Source organism: Rhea americana, unplaced genomic scaffold (genome assembly GCF_003343005.1).
Source record: "Rhea americana isolate MKP2758 unplaced genomic scaffold, rheAme1 scaffold_60, whole genome shotgun sequence".
Classification (NCBI taxonomy): domain Eukaryota; kingdom Metazoa; phylum Chordata; class Aves; order Rheiformes; family Rheidae; genus Rhea; species Rhea americana.
Genome location: NW_028186757.1, coordinates 4,052,700 through 4,064,025, shown reverse-complemented (window position 1 = coordinate 4,064,025; position 11,326 = coordinate 4,052,700). Strand labels below are relative to the sequence as shown.

The following is an 11,326-nucleotide window of genomic DNA, read 5'->3' as shown; positions in this document are numbered from 1 at the left end:
AGACTGAAGTACTCTTCTTGCCTCTTCTGTGATTTTCAGAGGAGCGAACTCTTCTTTACAGCCAGACCAAACTTGAGAAGTTGGAGTAAGTCAAGTCCTCTGAAAGTCACTAAGCCCCTGGGTCTAGCTGCTTTATGTACCAGTCAGATGAGGGAAGCTGGAGACTTCAGCACRGAAGTGGAGGTTGCTTAAAATATTGCACTTATTGCCAGCATGCACACTTGAGGACAAAAAGCTGCTTCTGGTTCTCAGGGTTGTCTGTGATCTGGAAAGCAAGGGCTTCTTTGGGACTGAAGTATTTCAAGCTGGAGACAGCCTTTTGAAGGAGATCGTGGCACCGACGCTCTGGACAGGAGTCTGAAGAGACCCTTGCCGTGTTACAGCGGTCTCCTGCCAAGCTGCGTAAGASGGACAGTTTGTGCCATGTAACTTAACCGTGGGGCATGGCCGAGTGTTGTTGCGGAATGATTGACAAGAAGAAATGCCTTTTCCCTCTTGAGGCGTTATCTGAGCTAAGTGGGAGCAATCCGAGAAACGAGTCTCATCTAGCAGAAAGTCCTGTAATTTGCAGAGTCTGTGGCACAGCGCGAGAACAAAGATTTCAGACGCCTGTAGCTCTAAATCCTTTAASGTGAGATTATTGTTACTCTTCTGTTACACGTTCTAGTTATATTAGAACATGCTTAAAAAGCATTGTGGAAACAGTATAAACCATTCATGTAAAAWTTTCTCTTTTCTGGGATTGTCTTTAAGCATTGAAGATATAGTATTTGGGGGATAACAAGTACATTTATAAAGAAACTACTCAAGCCAATGGTTTGTGAAGGATGTTAACATAAATTAATGCCATCTGGAAACCAGTGATTAGATGAAGATGAAGAAAATAAAAATTGCTGTGGCATAACTTTATCAGATGTTATTTGTCCATAGCTTTACAACTAAGCTGTACTGTGAGTTAACTGACAAGTCACCCTAATTTAAATTTCAAATAAATGAACAGATTGTGCACTGTAAAATTAAACAAGCTTTTTTTTTTTTTTTTTTTTTTTTTTTTTTTTCCGTAAGAAGTTTGCATGCAACTTCATGAGCTTAGGAGGCTTGAAAGTTGTGCTCTTTTGCAACAGGTTGCAGCCACGTGGAATTTCAGTGTAACGATGACTGCAGTTTTTCAGATGAGTTTGTTCTTTGGCCTCCTCTTCCTCAATTCTCAATATGAGGAAGCAGGTTGACTAGTTTTGCGCTGCTCACTTTCCCCGCGGTGGAAACCAGTAATTCTCCAGCTCCTTTGACGTATCAGCACGGGGAAGTTAAAGAGCCCTTCTCTCCCCACCCCGGCTGCCGTGCAGCTCCTGGCCAGCTGATGCGATTCYAGCTGCAGTTTCTTTCGGTCTGCGTGGAGGGCTGACAGCTACTGCGTGTTACGCTGGTTAGGGACGGTCCAATTTGCGGCATAGCCAAGCTCCCGCAAAGGGCCGCCAGGTTTTGCACACAACTCCTCTCTGTTTGCAGAGACCAGGTAAGCTCAGGCTTGCAGCTGTGCCCCTCGTGCTTCTTGCCCAGTGCTAATCTTCCCTAGTTAAGGAGTTCAAACTAATGCTTTCCAGAGCAAGTATAGTGTATCTGTGTGGTTTCTATAAATTTACCAGGATGTAATACAAAATAATGCATGTGTGCAAGAGCGTGAGTTGTGGTGCCTATGGGAGCCGTAACTTTGCATTTCCTGACTTCTGAGTGTTAAGGTGGATTTTAAAATCYTGCTCATATGATTGCACTAGTGCAGTTTAGTGCCGCAGCTATCCAATTTTCCTGGCCCTTGCCTGTTTCTCTTCTGGACCTCGCCACCAATTTCACTGGATTTTGTGGGGAAGCGAACAAAACTCTTGCTGCATCTGCGTGGTCAGCTGACTCTTACTCTGGCTGACTTAACAGATCTGGGTTATTCTTTAGATAAAACAATTCTCAGTATTGTGCTTAGTTTACACAGCAGGAATAAAGGAGAAGGTGAGAGAGTTACTCAGCTGCGGGCGCTTGTTAAACAGCGGGAAATGCAGAAACTGCTAAATAAAACAAATCATGCTTGCAGGCAGAAAACTTGAAAGAAAGAGTTTAACTAGAGCGCTGCTGGTTCTGTTTGGCATAGAGGGGCTTTCGCAGCACCGCAATAGCAATTTAAAGGTTAATGCAGACCTGTAAATGAAGGGTTGCTTCTAACACTGTGTCCTCTCGGTGAATGTGTTAGTGCCAATTCTGAAGAGCGAGATTGTGTCAGCAGTGAGGAAGCTGTGTTATTCTCAAGGGCTCTATCAGAAATGCATTTAAAATTTAAGACATCAGATGTGAAGACGGTGGGCCTAGACCAGAATACTGTTTCTTAAATGGTCTGGAGTTTTGATCTTGATACAGACGAACATTTTTTCTTGTTTACTTCTTTGAGCTGAATTGAGGTATTTTTGATGTTTGAAACCTTGATGATGGGCAGCAAAATCTTCTGCCTTTGTAGGATCTAAACCATTAGTGCAGGGTTATAAAAAGGAGGCTTAAAGAATGAGCCGTTACTGTCTGACCCATTTTCTTTCTGAAATACTAGCAGATGCTAGTAGAGTGCCCCTTTGAAATTACCGTCTTGGCACTGCATCAAAAGAAGGTAAAAATATTCAGTATTGTTAATAATTCTAAGGGTACTCAACATTCTTTCTCTTTCTCATTTAAAAAAATCTGTATTGATCTATCAAAAATGATGAGGTTATATGACACAGCAAGGAGAGGAGTGCTATGGACAAAAGGCCTATGGATTTTATTATTCTCTGTTTCCCACCACTCTTTTGTACTTCATCGTATTCAGTGTAAGGTGGACAGCTTAGCTTTGCGCCATACTCGACTATGTTTGGCCATCTCAATCACAAGCAGTCACTGTGGATGGAAGCAAAAATTCTAGCAGGATTTATGTCCATGGTTAGGATATTTTTTAGTATAAGCAGAAATTGTACCTACACAAAGATAATGCAATAGTGGGTACTCTATGGTAGTATTTGGTATATTGAATAATAGGTTCAGTAATTTCGGTAACCATTTAGTCTGTAAAGTCCATTTCATTTTATTGGATCTTCATAATTTTGCTGCTCCTAGCACTTGTGCTTACTGGACTGGTGTAGAATTGACAACATACCTATCGTTTGCATGGGWGAAAATCACATTTATTAGGATCTATGGTCATACAGTGCAGACGTATAATTACACAGGAGATAATACTTATATTCTATGTTCTTTTATTTTATTATGAAACTATTGTTGCTATTCTACTGGAATTAAGCTCCTTTCCTCACTTTAGTTATATTTATTAATTTCATGCAACTAATGCAGCATATCTTACCCAGTTTAACAGCATTTCTTTTCCAGTATAAAGTCGATGTTTTCGCTTCTGAGAGAGCGAAGCAGGGGCAGAGGAAGAGGAGGGGGAGGAGAATGAGTCAGAGGGCACTACGTACAGACCCATGCTGAGCTAGATGCCTTCAGTTCCAACCTGTTACACAGATTATGTGGTAGTTTAAGTAAAATGTGAGGCACTCCTATACGGAACGAATCTGACGGTGTCTGGTCAACCACTCGGTTATTTTAGAGTAAGCCCATGGTGACAGCAAAGGTAGTTTAGTCAACCACCACTTTTAGTGATGAAATAGGTGAGGGTGAGACTGAGCACACGTTATTCCTACTGATAGATTACTTGAATCTGTCACCGCTCTTTTTAGAGGCCCCATATGGCTGCATGATAACTTCACGCATTAATGGAACTACTGCTTTGGCAAAATCAAAATTGTAGTGAGATTCATGCTGCTGTCACTTGTCATCGCTGAAAGGTTTGAGCAAAAGCATCGCTCGCCATTTCTTTTATCCAAATTTTGCTATCTTTTCCACCGTGATCTTCACAGATTTTTATTTCTTTTTGTTTTGTCTGGGAAAACTGATAATCTGTCAAAGCCAAGGTTGTTGTGATAGYGGTACTATTGTGAGGCATTGTTACTATGTACAGTGAGAAAATAGCGGAAATAATGAAGAGAAACTGTGGATTCCAAGTGTGCATTATAGGAAAAAGCTTCAGCAAGTATAAGTTAGCATTAATGGAGCTATAAAACGCAGTTAAGCTCTTCTATGATTGTAGCTGACAAAATTTATTGTACACTATTTCTCGTGGGATAGGATGCTATTACTTTTTCCCTTCATATATTTACCTTTGCCTGTATAACATACTAGATAATTCATCTCAAGAATATCCTAGCACCCCAGGAACTTTGAGGAAGAAGTTGGATAGTAGCAGTCTTGAATTACTAAGTATGGTATTTTCTGTATAATGTATGTACATATATATATACACATAGTATTTTCAATATAATTCTTAAGCATCCTAGACCATTGCCAAAAATTCATTTTGAGGTCCATTAGMTTTTGTATAGGGATTGGAGGACTAGAAAGTTTATTACATTGTACAGGGTAGTTTTGTAYTCCAGGAGAGACATTAGGCATACTGTACTTTGTAACACATGAAGTGTTCTGAGGTCTAAATGGTCCTTCTATTGGGATGGACTTGATTAATTCTTGGGAGCGCTGCTGTTATGGAGGAATTGATGTGGTGCAGTGTCAGTGTAGCTAGGTCTGCCGCTGCAAAATATCCTCTTCTATTTTCACAAGGGTCCTGATATGCAGTTTTGTGGCATAGGCAGGTTGCCAGTATCCAGATTGCATGTGCCCTGCTTGCCACCTATTGGGATTTTGATCTTGTTAAACTGGGGAAATAGTTGGGGCAAATGRGATCTGGCCTTCAGTTTCTGAAATTAGACTTGCCTTGAGCAAAAAACAAACCTCAGAAGAAAGCCAAGGCTGTTGCTAGTGTGCTTTTTGCGTGGATGTTCACCACCAAGTTTTCATCTTTTAGCAGGATGCAGATGGTGCTATGCAGCCGTATGGTCCATCCTTGGCAGTGGCCTTAAACCTGTCTGTTTTCCAGCAGAATCAGCAAATGGGAATGTACGCAGAGTCTGCATGACGAGGCGGTGTTTGTTTGCTGCACTCTGTGATTCATAGGGGAGCAGAAGAGGGTGTATGTCAGCAAGCTTAGCTGCACTAATACTGCRTATTTCATTGCTGCAGGAGCTGAGTCAAACTAGGCAGTTCATTTCCTTCTTAAGTCTCATTTTGAGTCTGTGAGAAGAGCAAAGACTGGATTACAGAAGACTTGTATGTAAAAGTTATGATGGGCTATATGCGTGCATTTTGAGCTATGTGAGAGATTACAGCAGCAAAAATGATTTGAGAGAGAAATCTCCATCTAAATAAACTTATTACTGAAACGGGTAAGAAGTAATCAACCAGATTTTCACTATGAAAATATGTGTGGGAATTTGATAAAGATATGAGAAATTGATGATTTCCGCATATTACTGTCCATTTATCTATGGTAGGGTTTTTCATGTATTTCTGATATAACTCATCATTAGGCTCTGCAATGAGCTGCTGCACAAGTGTTCAGTTAAGATTAATGCTGAGGTATAAAAGACTTCAAAATAATTCTCTAAAAATGAGTTATCTGGCTTTTCATGTGCTGTGCTATTTAGTTTATAAAGTAATTTCTGAATTCTCAMTTTTTAGAAAAAGATTTTTCATTTTATCAGAAGAGGTGAATGTTCTAAGAGAATGTAGCATTCAGAGAGCTGTGGGCTCTGGACTAATTCACGAAGAACTGGAAGAGTATATTTGTTTTGACATTTGTAGTCAGAAATACAGTAGGCGCTCTTTGAAAATCATGGGCATAGCTTGTATCCTGAAACTAATTGCTTGCAAGTATTTTTTTATTTACTGAAAAAAATATTTTAAAAGTGACAAAAATGATTCATAAAAATGATGAGATTTGACCGGTAGTTCTGTCTAGGGAATAGAAAGAAATCTATTTGGAGAAATCTAATTGTTTCATTGAGGTATTTTCAATGTAAGAATTCTTCCTTTTTCATTTCAAAATGAAGTTATCTAGAAAAATATGGTAGGTGTTAACARAAATGCAGAACTGAGGAAAAAATAGTCTTTTCTTGCTCCTCTGCCTTTAAATAAATTCTCAGAAGGTAGCGAATTGAGGATGAAGGAAGTTAAAAATCTCATTTTCTAATCAATCCAAATGGCTAAGAAAAATAAATAATAAATATAGTAAAAGTCCATTACTCATCCAGTTCTAACRTAAACACTGTTGTTATTCTATGTTCTGCTTAAATCCTGTGTTAATATTCATATTATATTCCTGCCCCAAGGAGTTTACTGACCAATTTCAGGCATCACGTTAGCGGGTGGAACGTTCTGCAGAAAGAAAAAGTGAGGGAGGAATGAAAGAAAAGGATTATTTCAGATGGCAATTACAATAAAGGATGTCTTTAGAGCGCACGACCTCTCTTTTTCCTGTTCTCTTTGATTTGGTGAAACACGGCTCTCTTTCTTTGTCCYTGGTGATAAGAGAACTCATCAGTGAAGTGAACATGTTTTATTGAATGCAAAAGAATCTGCCTGAAAGATTCAAAGCACTGGGGAGAGATCTAGACAGTAACCCAGTGAYGTACGTCACACGCAGGTTGTCTTTTAAATATTCTCATTTTACATTGTCCTGAGTATCTCTTTAGTAATTGTCTCTTGTGAAGATCCCAAAACAGCCGGAATGAAAGCGAGAGGAGACAGAATAATCCGTCTGTCTTCTCCGACCGAGTATTTTACAATAAATGCTGCATGTTCAGTCAGGCTTAGAAAACAATAGGAGTATTCCAGTGTGGATCATCTACTGCCAAGGTATAAATAAAAAATCAAATGTACTTGTTTAGTAGTTACTATCCCCATCTGAATCCCTTAGTGAGACCAAAATTTGTTTACCAGCAGTCAGTGTTTTGACTTACATTTTATGTCAGCAGAAACTGTCCATTCACAAAGTGAAACTAGTTCATGAAAGTATTGGTTACAGCATTTAAATGTAACTTGGTAAAATAATGAATTGGTAGAAAAAGAAGGCTATTGAATAGTTTGTTAAATTGATCTAACAGTCTTGGCTGATTTTAACCAGGTTTGAAATATCCCTGGCTTCATACAGATTTTTCTAAAATAACTAGAATGATGGARACCTATTTCCGCAGTCTGTTATTGGGAGAGTGACCCTTAACTCTCCTATGGATGAAGACTCAATCCCAGGTCACTACATGTGATGTTTTCCAAAACCAGCTTGATCCATATTTCAAAATAATTGAATACAATCATTTCTCTTCTCATGCAATATATCAAGGATGATCTCAAGTAAGCAGGACYGTGAGTCTGCCTTGTTTGTACTGACCATGTCAGACATGGTATTGATATTTACTGAAATTAAACTTTAGGTGAATAGCCTTAAACCATTTAAAACTTGCTCTTCACCTCAGCGTAGTGTTTTTACTTTGTCTGTTGTCTAGCTGATGTGTGGTATCCAGAGGGCTGAAGACTGATGAAAAAATTTAGGGAGCGTTGATCTTGTAGTTTACAGTTTATCAGAAGAAATTCAGAAAGTAGCACAGCAACAGCAGAGAACATAGCTGGAAGGGCAAGTGTTTAGAACATCAGAAAATGAAGAAGAAGAAGGTGGAGAAAAAGAAATACCACCCATCTGTGGGTGATGTTACATGTAAGCACAGCTGAACCTACTTTCCAGAAGACCAAAAGAAACAGTTCCCAAGAACAAAATAAAACTTCCTGGAGCCTCTAATAATATCATGATAAACAGTAGAACGTTTATATCGTCTAGAATGGTAGTCGCTGAGTATATCATTAGGCATCAGATTTTAGTGTTGTTCTCTGAAATGTCCCCAAAGCATTGTGAAATAAATATCTTGTTTATAATTAAAGCATTGTAAATTCTGAGTTCTGCTGAAAGGAAAATTTGCTACTTGGWTATTAAGAATCATTAACTTCACAAAGTATGAGGTAGCAGATTAAAAAATTACATTAAGAGACAGATAAACCAAAAGGCWGTATCAAATTTCTGAATTTAAAATTCAATTTTGAGATGTTTTAAAAGTGGATCTAGACCTCAGTCTTGAAAATGAAATTAATTTCTCTATATCTCATAGGCAGAGTATGTCTTCACTGAAGTGAATGAGGGTAGATTTCCTCTCAGAACTTGGAAAATGTTCCTAAGTGATGGAGGGACAGGACACACCCCTCAGCAAAGTGAATTTGAACATTTGAAAATGGCCACTATCATTTTAGATGTGTGAATCACAACCCTTTATTTGAAGGCTATTAAATGTTGAAAATCATTCTGAAAATCTTAGATCCTGAAAGTCATGCTGAAAATAGAGTTTTTTCTGTTGTCCTATATTGTCTCATTAAATAAAAATCGGAGTTCTACATGTCCAACAGTTAGGAAAATATGGAACACTGATTAAAGCCCCTGGCTGTATAAATTGGAAAAATTCAACAAGTCACCTTGTATACATTTGTCTTGTAATGATGAAATATTTCAAACATCACCTCAAAATGGATTTTGCAGAAATAGATAGAGATGAAAGTAAGGTAGAATAGAGTTATCTCTCTTGCCCTGATACATGCTCTAGAAGGGGAGTTGCTGAATATTTATAATAGCTTTGAGTATTGGAAAAGCAATGTCAAAAATTGAATATAATAAGTCTTAAGAACTTTTTGAAGAGGAAATGATATGTTAAAATACAGATTCTTCACAGAAAGGGAGAAAATACAGAAAGGGTGAATCAATATGTACTAGAATAAAGAAAAACATGAAAACCTGGGGATTTGGAAATCTTTTGGATTTGCTAATAAAGAGAAGAATTTCTGGAACTCCAAGGAGGTGCTGAGGGAGAGKCTGACCTTGGATGAGGGCTAGAGATGAACAAGAAAGGAGAAGTGAAAAAGAAAAGGAAGAAAAGTATTTACCAAATACCTTTTACCAAAGTATGTGGAGTGATTCATAAAGTAATTTCTTCATATATGCAAAAGGTTGACTACCATTCTTAGTTAGGGACAGTAGACCACTGAAGCAGAGGCTATTTTGATTCTGATTTGTGCTGRTATTGGTTAGAGGTGAGGAAGGCAGGTTTTATGTGATGACTGAGTTTTGTCATTATTTGATTGTCACATTCAGTGACATTTGCATGGAAAACATACTCATTGACACAGTTTCTACACTGTTTCTTTTCACATTTTCCTTTCTTTATCCATCTTAGCTTTATTTTCTCTGCATTCCTTTATTTTAAAGAAAATCCTGGTTTTTATCCCATAGAGTAATGAATAAAAATAGTTAATGTGGCCATCAGTAAGTTTGACGTTAACTCAAAAAATGGAAAGGGCAGGAAAGGGAAGTATTACTTTACTTGGATGTTTTTATACTCCAAACATTGCTTACAGATGAAAATAAGACATCACTCTTTCCCTAGTACACGATTTATAGGTTTATATTCAGTTTATTTTTGGAGTAAAGTGTTTGGGCAAGTATGGGTTTCACATTGTTAAAAAGAAATGAAAGATGATACAGCACAGAATCGGATTAATTCACACAGATCTGACAAAATAATTAGATTAGATGATTGTCCRGTAATGCTCCTCAAATGTTTGCACTCTTTCAGGGATATTAGCAAAAGTGGAAGTAAAAATTGAGATCTCTGCAGAGTATTGTGCGTCAGGGATCAATGCGGAAGAATACACTACAAGCTAAAGGAAGTTAATTTGAAGAACTTGATGTTAGTATAATACAGAAAGAACATCCACCAAAAAGCCTGTTTCTGACTGTGAATGAGGAATGTTATCATTTAAACTTGACTTCAGGCAACTATCATTTTGGAGCAAGGTCTGGCACTATAAAGAGCACAAAACCAGAGGCATCAAAGATAGAAGTAACAAGCTACGCAGGAACTCGTATACAAGGGACAGGAAAACATATTGCTAATATTGCCCTGAAGACAGTATTATTATTCAGTGTTAGAAAAAGGCTTATACTTCTTGAATGTCCCCAAAACGTAGAAAACTTGTAATACGGAGCCAAACTCAGTGGTCTAAGCTCAATATCACTCATTACACTATTGAAAGATCTTTAATCCTGAGAGAACAAGAAGTCAGAATTACAGAATATATCTGGCCCTGGCTTTAAACTTTCCTGTGAGCAATATCAGGATTTAGACTTATTGTTCTGGCTGCTTACCTGGTGACGAAACAAGCACAGTACATCTCTGTGGAAATAATTTGGCCCATATCTAACGTGACTTAAGCAAACATTAATCATTAGTTACTCCTCTACTACCAGTGGAATAATATCCATATAAAATTAATACCAGGAAAGGAGAGTCCATATAGCTATTTGCTCTTTGGGATAAATTAGAAGTTGGCTTTCTTTTCAAGTTATCCTGAACACTGACTAGCAACTGAACGTGTAGGTTTTTATTTACTGGAGGCCAAAAGAATGCTGAGTTGCAAATACCCTTAGGCTCCAAAGGCTTTTAACAGGGTTATAAAAAGAGAATTTTTCAAACTTGCAGTCAGAATGCTACCACAGTCTCCTCACGGATAGTAAGGTATTAAAGAATTAGGTACCTCCTCTGTCATTTGAGCTAACATAAACATAGTCTACTGTTTTGTAAACGCTGGTGAAAACCAGGCCTTGTGGGAATCGATAGAAATTCTGCCATCAGCATCAAGAGGGCCAGAATTTGCATACTCATTTGTGGATGTGTATGCACCATATTCATGAATACCTAGACTGAAAGCCTCTGCCTATATACATAAATCTCCATTTCATACTTCTACATACAAAATAGGTATAAAATTGCAAATACTGTACTCTGGGGCCTATAGCCTTGCCTATGTAAACATTGGGCCCTAAATATGTCTATTGAGAAATATATAGATTCCCTGAGAATAGCCTTAGATGCTGAAATTTACTGCCGGCTATATGCAGAATGTGTGCATATCAATTGCGATGACACGATAATGAACGTTATAGATTTTCTGAGAAGTACTGTGATATCAAGTTTAAAAGGTGCTTGAGGAATATAAATTACCAAAGGAAATTGTAGGGAGGAAAAAATAAACAGATAGTTTGTATCTGTGCATTAGAAGCATAGTGTTAACAGCCTTAAGCCTGATGGAGGAAAAGACTTACTAGCTGAATTAATGATACAGTGTCGTTTTTAGGCACAATGAATAACCACACTGAAAATTTGTGAAGTTTTTCTTTAAGGACATGAATTCTGAGAGAACATGGATCATTAAGGTTTTTGGTAAGCTGTAGAGCTGGGTGACCGTTCATGTTTTTAAATGATATCATTTT

The 11,326-nt window shown here is 37.8% G+C and overlaps 1 protein-coding gene across 2 annotated transcripts in view; it reads left to right on the top strand.

The window, feature by feature from the left end:
• Positions 1 to 1,454: 1,454 nt before the first annotated feature.
• The window catches only part of LOC146587287 (uncharacterized), a 139,471-nt gene continuing 129,599 nt past the window's right edge, over positions 1,455 to 11,326 (top strand). The window contains exon 1 of one of the 2 annotated variants that reach the window (XR_014897691.1): positions 1,455 to 1,516. The gene's annotated coding sequence lies outside the window, so the exon portion shown is untranslated. The remainder of the gene's footprint in view (positions 1,517 to 11,326) is intronic. The other variant, XR_014897695.1, reaches the window with a different exon arrangement.